Source organism: Aegilops tauschii, chromosome 7 (genome assembly GCF_002575655.3).
Source record: "Aegilops tauschii subsp. strangulata cultivar AL8/78 chromosome 7, Aet v6.0, whole genome shotgun sequence".
NCBI lineage: Eukaryota > Viridiplantae > Streptophyta > Magnoliopsida > Poales > Poaceae > Aegilops > Aegilops tauschii.
In genome coordinates this window covers 371,644,760-371,657,001 of record NC_053041.3, presented here as the reverse complement: position 1 = coordinate 371,657,001, position 12,242 = coordinate 371,644,760, and the positions used below count along the sequence as shown (strand labels likewise).

General features: G+C 45.9%; 1 long non-coding RNA gene across 2 annotated transcripts; it reads left to right on the top strand.

Moving 5' to 3' along the window:
• Positions 1-7,618: 7,618 nt before the first annotated feature.
• Positions 7,619-9,789, top strand: LOC120969294 (uncharacterized). 2 transcript variants are annotated; one of them, XR_006666854.2, is made up of 4 exons: positions 7,619-7,933; positions 8,071-8,098; positions 8,226-8,374; positions 8,631-9,789. It is a non-coding gene; the product is annotated as an uncharacterized lncRNA (long non-coding RNA). The 2 variants fall into 2 exon arrangements; XR_005763336.3 differs by having other exon boundaries at positions 8,071-8,374.
• Positions 9,790-12,242: the final 2,453 nt, after the last annotated feature.

Here is a 12,242-nt window from a genome sequence, read left to right as displayed (position 1 = left end):
TCACTTCTAAACACTCAGGTGATACTTGGATTCTTTCAAATATATGGGCCTTGCCAGGGAGAGGCCAGGAATATCTTCCTCAATTGGTTCAGAGATATTCAGATGCCTGATGACACTAAATGGATAATCATGGGATATTTTAATTACATCAGATACCCACATAACATAAGCAGACCAGGAGGAAATTTTTCTGACATGTTAAAATTCAATGATGCTATTAACTCCTGGCATTAGTGGAGATTCCACTGAAAGGCAGGAGCTTCACCTGGAGTAATATGCAAAGTGCTCCCTTACTTGAAAAAATTGGATTGGGTATTCACATTAGAAGCTTGGACTCCTCATTTCCCAACACACTGGTTCTTCCCCTTGCTAAGCTTGTTTCTGATCATGTTCCTTGTTTAATTCAGATAGGAACTCATATCCCAAAGGCAAAAATCTTCAGATTTGAGAACTACTAGTTGCAAATTCAGGGTTTCAAAGATATTGTCAAGACCAATTGGGCTAAATCAATTTCACAACATAGCAACAAATCAAAACCACCAATGAAGTGCTCTTCTTCTTGGATACTATTGAGGAATTTAGGCCCTTGCAGGATGTTGAATGGAATGGCAGAGAATTTCTAAAACAGCACTTGTAAAACCTTCTGGAATTGCAGAAAATCTACTGGCAGCAGAGAGCCACCATTAGATGGGTAAAGTTTGGAGAGGCCAATTCTCGTTATTTCCCGGCCAAAGCTACTCTCAAATACAGTTCACCACATTCATAGCTTGCAAGATGAAAATGGCAACACAGTTGGAGATCATTGTTCCAAAGCAAACATTCTGCTGAAAGCCTTCAAGGACAGGCTAAATACACCAGTGCCCACTTTTAATTTGCTAAACTTAGAAGGGCTCATCACCAGACACCCCAACCTCTCCATGCTAGAAATTCCTTTCTCCAAAGAAGAAATTGATGAGGTTATTAAGGAGCTTCCCACTGAGAAGGCACCAGGACCTGATGGTTTTAACACTAATTTTGTCAAGGCCTACCGGGACATTATTGCACCTGATTTTTATGCATTGATTGATGATTTCTATCATGGGAAGATCAGCCTACAAAGTATAAATTCCTCTTTCATCACACTAATTCCCAAGATTGATGGCCCAACTACTCCAAATGACTACATGTCTATCTCTCTGCTCAATTGTTCAATTAAAATCATCACAAAGCTCCTGGCTAATAGACTGCAGAACGTCATTCTCAAGTTGGTGTACAACAATCAATATGGCTTTATTAAGAGCAGATCCATTTAGGACTGCCTAGCATGGGCTTATGAGTACATTTATCAATGTACTTCTTGAGATAGAGAGATCCTTGTGTTGAAGCTGGATTTTCGAAAGGCTTCTGATCTCATTGACATCATGCCATTAAAGATATTCTAATTGCTAGAGGATTTGGGGAAAGATGGATCATGTGGATGGATATGATTTTCAGCTCTGGATACTCATCTGTGCTCTTAAATGGGGTCCCTGGCAAACAATTCCTATGCAAAAGAGGGGTCAGACAAGGAGATCCTCTCTCCCCTCTATTGTTTGTCTTAGGTGCTGATCTACTACAGTCGGTCATGAATGAAGCCACGAATAATAATCTCATTAGTAAGCCCCTTGATGGACATCCCTGCCCTGATTTCCAAGTAATACAATATGCAAATGATACTGTTCTCTTGATGCTAGCTTGCAATACTCAATTAGAACAATTCAAGAATTTGCTCATGCATTTCTCAGTCTACACTGGCCTGAGGATCAACTTAAAAAAATCTGCCATGATCCCAATCAACACTAGTCAAGCAAAAATGGAACTTCTGGCTCAAAACCTAGGTTATATCATTGGTACATTCCCTTTTACATACTAGCAAAATGGCCCGTGCGTTGCAACGGGAAAATAAGTGTCATCTATGAAATTGGGGTCTCCTTTTGTTGTGACAAACTCACTCATGGTCAATGCTTTAATTATATAAAAGAAAGGTCAATTGAGATTTGAGAGTAATTTTAATTATATCATGCAGGCCCTAAAAAAATACTATTATGTATGCCACGTGGTGATTCCACATTTTACTTCACTTCGCTTTTTTTAACTGTACTTCATTTAGGCTTTTTGATTAATTTGAAAAGTCACTTTGGAGCGCGGGCACATTTTAGTCGTTTTTAGAAACATATTTTTATCAAAAACTAAAAAAAATGTAGTATATTTGTGTGAATTTTCATCAAAATCTGTCTTCGTATGCGAAAGATTAAAAGGAAGACAAACATGCAAAAAAACAAATATTTTTTCGCTGGAATTCTGTCTTGTTTACTTTTAATGAAATTTGGCATGTACTCGGATTTTCATATTTGTCAGGTTTATTATCTTCTTTTATTTTTTTTGGTGGCGACGTTGCTCTAGTCGCGCACATACATTTGTTCCTACTTTTATGGATGTACACACGTATTTTTCCTTGCAAATATTGGGCATACACATGCATTTTTTCAAACAGCCACCATGCAGCACCATCCCAGGCCGTGCCCACATTCACGTTTTATTAGAAAATCGGATTAGCTTTAAAAAAATTAGGGGCAATCAGCTTTAATTAAGAGCCATGCATGACTGTGTTGGGCCAGGGAGGCAGGGCTTGGCCGTGAGCGCTGTGCTGGGCCTTGGAGGTCATGCGGCCCACACGAGCGAGCACGGGAGGCTTGGTCGTCGTTCTCCTCAGACGAGGGCAGAGGCAGGAGGTGGCTGGAGGCAAACTCCGGCGGGAACGGCGAGGGGCGGTGCAGATCTAGCGCGGGAGTGGCGGGGATGAGTTGCCCGTGGCCGGATCTCGCGAGATCTGAGCACGGACGACTCGTGGCAGCGGCTGTGGAGCTCCTGGCGTCCTGAAGAGAGGGAGATGTGAGGAAGAGAGAAGAAGAAGGAAGGGAGGGAGAGATCCGCTGCTCATCTGCTGGTCCGGCGAGGGTCCGGTCGCCGGCGGCGAGGCGAGGTGGAGGAGGTCCGGCCGGCGCGGTCTGGCGCAGTAGGGAGCTCGGGGATTCGCCATGAATTAGCAGAAACGTTTTCTTACTTATTTATTTATTTATTGGACTGCGGGTTCAATTACCCAGAAACAGAAGGGCTTTTTCGCAAAAAGCGTGGCGACAGTGAGCAAGCGGGCAGAAACAGCTTTATTATTAGGGAAAGATATGGGACTGCCTCTCAGCTTGACCAAACCAAAATTAGAAGATTTTGTGCCCATAATTAAAAGTATTGACAGGAGACTCTCTGGTTGTTCAACTTCTTGTCATATGGAGACAAGCTCATTCTTATCAAATCGGTCTTCACAAGTCTCCCCACCTTTTTCATGAATACTTTGGAGCTCCCTGTTAGCATAGTTGAGAAGATTAACAAGTATCTCGGGCACTGCTTTTGGAGGAAGTATGGTATGGAGGACAAAGGCACAACTCTTATCTCCTGGAACAAAGTTTGCACTCCTAAGGACCAGAGTGGATTGGGAGTCTTATATATTGCCACTCATAATAAATGCCTTCTAATGAAACATCTTCATAAATTCCTAAATCATCATGACCTGCCCTGGGTCCGTTTGATTTGGGATTCATATTTTCCTCAAGGGTTCTCTCTGAGAGACCGATGGGCTCTTTCTGGTGGAGGAACATCCTCAAGCTCCTTCCTCAGTTCAAGCCAGTCGCAAGAGGGGTAATTGGTCAGGGTAAAACCATTTTCTTTTTGGGATGATAATTGATGATTAGGACCAATCAAAGAGAAATTCCAGAGTTGTTCACCTTTTCCTTCAAGGACAAATTGACAATCCAGGAATACCTACAAGCTGCTAACACTTTAGACAACTTTCATACTCCACTTTCAACAAAGGTACACCAGCAGTTTCTACAGCTCCAAGATATTACTCAAGCATTTCAAATTGGGACCAACTTTGAAAAATGGATTTACCCATGGGGAGCTGATTTCTCCACCATCAAGTTGTACAAGCTGCTCAAAGATGGAGAACAGGCCCCACCAATCTTTGCCAAAATTTGGAAGAATGCCACCATGCTCAGATATAAGATCTTCTTTTGGCTGCTGCTGCATGACAGAGTTAATACAAGGAATCTTCTACGCAGGAAATCATTCCACCTTCCATCCTACAAGTGTGAGCTCTGCCACTCCAATACTGAATAAACCTCCTTACACTTATTTTGGGACTGTGATTCTGCGTTCAGCTGCTGGGAATCTTTACTTGGTCATAGGCACAGAGGAGTCTCTCTTTATGAAGAGGTTACACTTCTAGCTCAAGCCATCCCAACATCAATTGCTATGGAAATTCTAATCATAGGATGTTGGAACATTTGGATTCAGAGGAATGGTAAAATATTCTGATCACAACATTATTCCATTCAGTCCTAGAGAGGTCTTTTGAAAAATGATTTCCTGCTTCTCCGACACAAAATCAAGTTCAAGTTTGAGGCTCAACTTTCCAGCTGGATTGATAAGTTTTTAAGTTAATACTTTTCAACATGTTGGGTTTTGATAGAGGAGGGATTGGTTAATTTTTTATTTCCTCGATTTGTAACTTCATGTAAATATTTTATTTTTTATCTTAATATATAAGGGTTTCGGTTAAAAAAAACTCCGTCTCATCATGATCCTCCTCTGACATTGTAATCTTCTGTATTCTCCACACATTTAAACCAATAATGAGGCTGGGCAACTCACTCCCAGGGCACTCCCCCGATCGCGTCCTTCGTTGGCCCTTCGATGCTGGTCAATGAGGTTTTTTTTCGCTCCTGGCCGTTGGATGCTCGCTAGAAATCGTTCTGTGTCATTTTGACGGCATAGTGAATCGTGGACGGGGATGACTTGTGGGCTCGGGTGGAATCTGATTGGCTGGGTGCCAAATTTTTGGGTGAGCGGGCAGCCTCTCTTGCTGTGCGGCGCGAGGGCGCGGGTTGTGCGCTTCTCTCCGTTTGCACACCGTTTCTGCATCCCGCCTGTGTTTTGCCAATGATGGGTGGGCCGTTGCTACCCCTAGTCCCACTCATCAGCTGCCCTGGCTGCAAGTCTCACGGTGTAGGTTAGAGTTTTCTTGGTCAACCCTTTTTGGCTCCTCGTGCCCGGTCCGGTGATGCGATGGGAGTTGTTGTGTCCCGCGTCAGTTGCTGAGGGGTGGGCCGGAGCATGTGCACCCGTGATTATGCTAACGCGATGACGGGTGGGCCGCCGATACTCCTGGTCCCGCTCATCGGATCCTCTATTGGCTGGGTCACAATTTCTCGGGTGAAGCACTGTTGACGCATCGCGTCACGCGCTGCCTGTGTCTTGCGTTGAGACTACCCACGTAACATAGGTAGTAGCATCACACATATCTAGATAAATTAGATGATGTGGCAAGCAATAAATGAAGAAAGAGAGCAAAGTAGTAACATAGTTAGTTACTAGTAGTATGAGTAACATCACACATATCAAGGCAAGATGTGTCTATAGCCTAATAAATGAAGTGTTGCATGTTACCACACATATGTTACTCCCTACTATAGAGGTAGTAACATAGACTAGTAACATGCCCAGTGTTACTAGTAACATGGGCATGTTACTAGTCTATGTTACTTCCGCAACTTCTACGACAGCGTCGCCGACCTCTTCGCCGGGCTGCTCAAGTCGGGCCTGGAGCACCTGCGCATGGGCGACACGGCAAGATCGGGTTCGCCGTCAAGTGAGGCCATCGTGCGTGGCGTCTTCCCGCGCGACTCGAGCCCCAAGTACCTCGCCATCCCCCACAAACACTACGCCTGCCGCGTCCGCAACCGGCTCTGCCGCGAGGTGCAGGTGCCGCTCCGCAAGGTGCTCGAGCTTCCCGAGGTCTACATGAGCCCCTGCAAGTGGGACGAGCTGCCGTACGTGCGTGTGGCGTCCACGGCCATGCGCCAGTACAAGGAGGCGTCTTGGATGTGCTTCTTTCTTCTGGTAATGCACTGCTCCTTAGAGCATCTCCAGCCGCGCCCCCAGAAAGGCCTCCTTAGGCGATTTTTTCGCGCCGGCGCCGAAAAAACGGCCCAGTCGCGCCCTCAGGAGCCCGATTTTTGTCGGCCTGGGCCGAAATCAGCGCCGGCGGATCCAGGCCGAACCCGACGCGCTGGGGGGCGCCCGGGGCGAGCGGTTTTGGCGCGAAAGAGTCGCGGGCCAGCCGCGTCAGCGACACCGCGCCTCGTCTTCCCCCAACGCCTCGGTTTCCCGCGGGGAATCAATGGCAAGGCTGCCGGCGGCAGCCTTGCCATTGATTCCTCACGGGCGGCGCGTCACGGGGCGGCGCGCCGACGCCTCCCCTCCCGCGCACGCGTACACACGGGCACGGCGCGGCTATATAAGCCGGTGGCCTCTCTCGCCTCTGGCCACACCAGCCCTAGCCGCCGAGCTCTCCCTCTCCTGTGCGCCACCGCCGAGCCCTCCCTCTCCCTCTTCCGTGCGCCACCGCCGAGCCCTCCCTCTCCCTCTCCCGATGGCGGAATGTTTCCCCGGAGACGAGGCGGCGGCCAACGGCTTCGGCCGCCGCTCGCTCCGCGAATAGGAGTCGTGGCTCCTATTCGAGGCGAACATCCCGGCGTCGCCGGACATGCGCGCTGGGCCGACGGGGTGGAGGCTTAGCAACGGGGGAGTGCCCATTCCCCCGTTGCCCGACGCCGTGGCGCGCCCCTCCTACTTCGCCGCCGAGGTGGAGATCGTGCGCGCCTCCCTCACCGACGAGCAGCTCGCCCTCCCCCAGTACGCCGCCGACAACCACGCGGCTTGGGCGGCGTACTTCAAGCGCCGTTAGCAGCAGAGGCTGGCGTCCACCAACGGCGCGCCAGTTGTGGGCGGCCTCAAGAACAGCGAGGGGCGCCACCTGTGGTGGGGCGTCCCCGGCCGCACACTCGAGGGTGCGCTGACGCACCTTGAGGGCGGCAACAACCCGCCGTTGGCATACCCCCCGGCAAGGGCGGCCTCCTCTTCTTCCTCCTCGCACTCTTCTTTCCACTCCTCCGGCTCTCCGGCGCTGCTCGGCGTCAAGGCCGAGCCCGCGGCGGAGACGCTGCTCGGCCGGCGCACTCGCAGCGCCGGCATCGTCATCAACAAGGGCGGCCGGTGCGCCTCCTCGTCGGCTCCTCCTCGCTTCGTCAAGCCAAAGACGGAGCCGGGGCTCGCGCCGGTGAAGACGGAGCCGGGCCTCCCCCCGTGAAGACGGAGCACGACGACGACGCGGTCCTAGAATGGGCGCGCAAGGACTCCCTGAAGATGGCGAGGGAGCGCCAGTGCGCCGCCCTGCGGCGGTTCGAGCAGCGCCGCCGGGGCCGCGACGAAGGAGGAGTCGTCGTCATCGAGGACAGCGACGACGACGACGCGCCGCCGCCACCAGTCCGCGTTGGCGACGCCGATCAGGGGTCCACCAGGGACGGCCGCGTCAAGGAGGAGAAGGCCGCCGCCGACGACGGCGACTACTCGGCGTTCAGCGATTTCTTTTTTTAGTTACATTTGCTATGTATCGCCGAACATGTCAATATATGCCAAAGTTTGCCGAAATTTAGCCGTGTTTGACCGAACTTCGCCGAACGTTTTTTTTTAAGTTACACGCATCTGGGGGCGGCCCTGGGGCCGGCGACTGGGGACCAACTCGCCCCCAGGCCTTTTTTTTGCACCGGCTCGCCCCAGGCGGCGATTTTAGGCGCCCCCTGGGGGGCCAACGGCTGGAGATGCTCTTAGCTTCTTTCTTTACATTTCTTATGAGTTTTGCGTATGCTGCTGCCTCTGCAATTGATGGTATGTGCTTTCTTTTGCTTGGTATAATTTTGGTGTGTGTGTTTTCTGGCGCTAGATCATGGGTTCGGCGACGGCGGCCGGAAGCCAGGAGGGCTGGCCAAGGAAGAGGGTGAGGACGTGGGGATTGAAGAGGGTATGTTCCTGGTTTCTTCACCGCACTAATTAGTCACTTATCTACTGATATTTTATCATGTCTGTGTTGAGGATATCTTTACATGCAAATCACAGTTTCCCACACTGAGCTATACTGTTTTATCATGTTTTCTTCAGGTTCCTATGCATATTGTTCATTGCAATGGTAAAGCATCGTCAGCACTGTATTGATGCCATCGTCAAGTCATGTAGACTAATTGCAGAACAAAGCTATAGTTTTGTTGGGACTAAAAGTGAAAACGATAATTGGGACCAAAACTATGCATTTCTAGGAAATAATAAATAAGCAAAAGGATTATCCACGGGATGGAGCAGAGGCCGGCGTGGGGCGCAAGGAGCAGCAGTGGCAGAATGGTGCTCGCTTGCCGGGCGTTGGCCCTCGGATGAATTCGACGCCTGAGTCGAGCTGACGAGCCCCATGGTTGGTATCTCCTCCTACCTCCAGATCCACTATTGCTCATTCTCCTCCTCTCTCCATATTTATTTCTTCTTGCTTGAAAGTCTCTTCCATGTAGATCATTGCAAAGTAGTTTATGGCTCAGTATATCACTGCAGGTTCCTTACACCGTCCAAATTCAGTGTTTCTGTATTTTTGTCGATGCAAGCCCATTCTTCGACTATAAAATAGCAGGGATTTCTTTTCTTATCAATTCTAATCTCTTTGTGATGCATTGCAGGTTTGCTATCAATCTCTCGAAAAGGAAAAACAACATTACTTTGTTCTTGGGAGAAACTTCCTGTAGAGTCGCTACCTTGACAGAGATAAATATGCGATCAAGGATATATTCAGTGGTTTTTCAGGAAAAAACTTGGAGGATATTTTTTGCAGGTTCATCGCTTGCTTTTTTGCTTTATCATGGCGTATTCGTCCCTTCTTATCCAAGAAAGGGCTTCTTCATGTTTGCAGATAGTTTGGTGCTCTCATGGTTATTTTGTCGAGATTGTCCTTCTGTTCATTATTTGGGAACCATCTCCTGCAGCTCAGCTACTGTCCAGCTGCTGCGCCCTTATCGTGATTGATTAATGGTGTATGTTTTCCTATTAGTTTCTCTGTATGCTAATGTCTGAATTATATCTTGACGTTTTACATTTCTCCAGGCCTTGGATTCCCTGAGATGCGCTATTCGTAGGCATGCACTTTCTAATAAAATTATGGCAATCAATTTGAACAAGTAATTTATCTAGCTACAACAACGTATTGTTTATGTTCCTTGCTTTCACAAATAGTAGTTTATAGTCTATATCTGCCAAATATTTACACATTAGTTTAGCCACAAAGTAAGATGCCATACTTTAGTGATGGGTTTGTTATTCTGCTATCGTTTCATGTTGGTTAGCCATGATAAATCTAATTTCTAGAGTGGTAGATGATTCATGTCAGGTTTCTTTTAGAGATCGAAATATGGTTTGACTCTGAAATAAGTAGTACGACGTCCAGTTCGGCATAGGTAGTAGAAAGCATACTAATCCCATTTACATACTATGCAAAACTGAATGACCTTCTAAAGCTCTGAAACTACTATTTGTTGTGTAATATGTATCCCCTTTTCATACTTTGTTTCTACTTAGTAGGCAAAAGTACATGAGAACGATGGCCTACAGGATGTGAATTGCACTAAAATATATGCAGGTTTTGTGCCAGACTAACTGTCACTACTGTGTTTCAGGTGCTTCTTCTGTAACTTCGTATATTTTGCTGGCTCTTCTCATTTCCCTGCAAACCACTTAGTCTGTACAGTTTGTTGTCTTCTACTCCCTCCGTAAAGAAATATAAGAGCGTTCAGATCACTACTTTAGTGATCTAAGCTCTCTTATATTTCTTTACAGAGGGAGTACTGTCTTTAGAGGTTTTGTCCAAACTACTAGCTGTCTGACTTGCCTTTTGAAACAAAGTGTTCCTAGGATTGCCTTTTTACATATGGTTAAGCTCAATATGGCTACCTATGTACACATATGAAGGTTCTGTTTGGACTACTCAAATCGTGTGGAGAAATTTCCAATTTGTTGCCTTGCTATGGTGTGCCGTCGCCATGTTTTTTTAGGAAAATGGAACGTGCAAGCTTCGTCCTTAATTAGTCAAATACTTGCTTTGCGTTAAAGACAGTCCCCATCTATGTCCCGGGTTTTCTTTTGTATGAATTTCATATTCACTGGAATATGAGAATACACTGTCATGATGGACAAGTCCACCAGCACATTTCCATGGGATTTTAGAAAAATATATATGAATTTGCATACATTTTCTAAATTTCTGTCTTTTCTCATCCATGCTCCCCCGTAGACAAATGGTAGGTTGAACAGAAGTGAATGTTCATTTATGTTCAAATCTCTATGAAGTGTGCTTCGTGCTTCTATTTTTGCAATATGTTTCAGAGTATGTGACTTAATTTTCCTGCTTTCCCTGTTACAATATTATGTACTTCATTCTTAGCTTTGCTTTTGGAAACAATATACAAGTTATAATTACCATAAAGATCCGAAATGATAACTTGACATTGAACAAGCAACAATCCAGTTACATTGCTTTATTTCCCTCATAAACACACTCGAGTTGGGAGAAGAAAAGGATGTGAAGAAAAAGATAGATCGTATTCTGCTCTGAAGCTAAAACTTTTTTGGGGAATTTGAATACACGAGGATCTAAATTCTTAACGTACGTACTTGCTGATCAAAAGATTACTGAAAAATACACATATTTTCAGCGCAACATGGTTTTCGAAGGACTTCGTGATGTCAAATTTGAATGTGTGCTCGGCTCATTGTAGACAACAAGCCACCATTCTTTTTTTTATTAAAAGGAGTTAAATTTGTTATAATATGTGCTCGCCCACAACTAAAACAACTACCATGGATTTTATTTTCATCGCGAACATGGCCTTAGCGGGTCTCTGCGCCATTTGGCGCAATGGGTCAACTAGTGTAAGAAAAGACCAAGGCATAAAGTAGGGCCTTTACCCACATCGGGGACTTGAACCTGGGTATATCGTGTAATAATGTGAACCGTGTCTAAAGATCCTCTGGTTTCCTGACGTGACGTCCCATCACTACAAATTCCACATCCTCCTTTATACCGTTGTTAGGATCGACAAAATGTCCCTCGATATATTCTATTCCAAGATCATATTTAGATATGTTACTTCGAAATGAAAGTTATTCATTATATACAGTCTTGGCGGTCAGAATTCAACATTGCGTTCACACTTAAAAATTTGCTGAAAATTCAACATTGTCCATTTGTAGAGAAAGTACTTTGACATTATTTGCATACCAAACCACACAAGTGTGCCCGGTGCGGGCTTTCACAATTTTTTGATATTTTAACGTTAGACATGATGTTTATATTACAAGATTTCTATGAAATCAATTAAAAAATATGGACACTATCCACATGTCGTAAAGCTTCTCCCACTTTGAGCTTAAGGATCATTCAAAACAAGTAAGTGGCACCCACATACTTTCATATATGATTTCAGAAAAAAAAACCTTCAATATTAATTTTTAAACCTTGCGCTCACAGCTTAAAATTTAGTGAAATTATCATATACTCCCTCCGTAAAATAATATAAGAGCATTTAGAATACTAAAATAGTGATCTAAACGCTCTTATAATAGTTTACAGAGGGAGTATTTTTGAAGATAACTCCGTGCATAAAAAGCACAATTACGGGCATTTTGACGAGACCATGCATGCATGTGGGATCCACAAGTGAGTAATCCAGGAAGTCTATTTGATTCTTTGCTGAACGTTGCTACACATACGACAAGCCCTAGACGATTCCAGACGATTCATCACATCAAGCCGTTGATGCATGGAGCAAATCTGAATAACACCGTTCAATCCAATATCGTCCAGCGTTCGGCTGGGCTACTGTCATCCGCGTACTAGTTTCGTTCTTTGCTCGTACCAAAAAAATTGGTTTAGTCATCTCTAGTCCGTTCTGATTAGCTTTTAAGTTTATGATTCCAGTTTGAGAGTCTAACATTCATGGGGTGATCTCTGATGCCTGCAGAGGATCTTCTAAGCAATGCTACAGGTACATATGGTTTGTTATAGAATCAGGTTACGGGAAGACGTGGAGGAAACCACGGGGGAGGTTGGGGCGGTTTAGTTGGAATCAAGGGGAGGTATTCGTGCGTAGGGGAATCATGAGCTAAACGTCCGTCGGATAGGATTTTTGGGATCTTCTAGCGTGTATGTGTGTGTTGAAACACAAGAACAAATACCACAAGTCCGTCCATGTATTTTTTTTGAACCGAAAACCGTAGAACAATCGTTCTACGGTAAATAT